Here is a 669-nt window from a genome sequence, read left to right on the forward strand (position 1 = left end):
TGTGCTACGTGTGTGCTATTGATTTCCGTGGGTTGTTTATGGTGTTTAACGAGCTGAAATAATAACATTTTTTGGAACGTATTGTACAGTCTCAATGAGTGTTTAATCAAAACGTGGCAAAAATTACAATTGTAAATAAGAGTTTTAAAAGTTATAGAAGCCAAAAATTCGTCGACAATATGCAAAAGATGTTTCTCAAACCGTTTTTTTTTTTTAAGAAATAAAGTATTCGAAAATTTATGGGTATGACTTGAAAAGCTTATTGAGCGTAGAAAGGCACTGTGCTGTTTTTGTCTTTTAGACATGAAAATGTCTGATGGCTTTTCAGGCATGCACATGAAGTGAGTAGTGTTCTAGTAAAGTGTTAGTAGTCAAGCCAGTCGAGCTTACAATTATTTTTTTTTTCAGTGTTGTAACCCTACTTACAACACTGAGGCTAAATACATGTCATTACAACACACTACTTATTATACAAATATTATACAACACAGCTACTTGCACTACAATACAGTTACCTCACTTAATAACAAATCGATATCGCTACTTACATCATTTACGACACGACTACAATTACATCTACAATCACTTCCACTTCTATACGATTTCGTTTTGTGTTGCTGATAATAATACAATTAACACAGGATTAAATAACTTACAATGACCATTACT

Source organism: Oculina patagonica, chromosome 8 (genome assembly GCF_052425735.1).
Source record: "Oculina patagonica isolate OP01 chromosome 8, crgOcupat, whole genome shotgun sequence".
NCBI lineage: Eukaryota > Metazoa > Cnidaria > Anthozoa > Scleractinia > Oculinidae > Oculina > Oculina patagonica.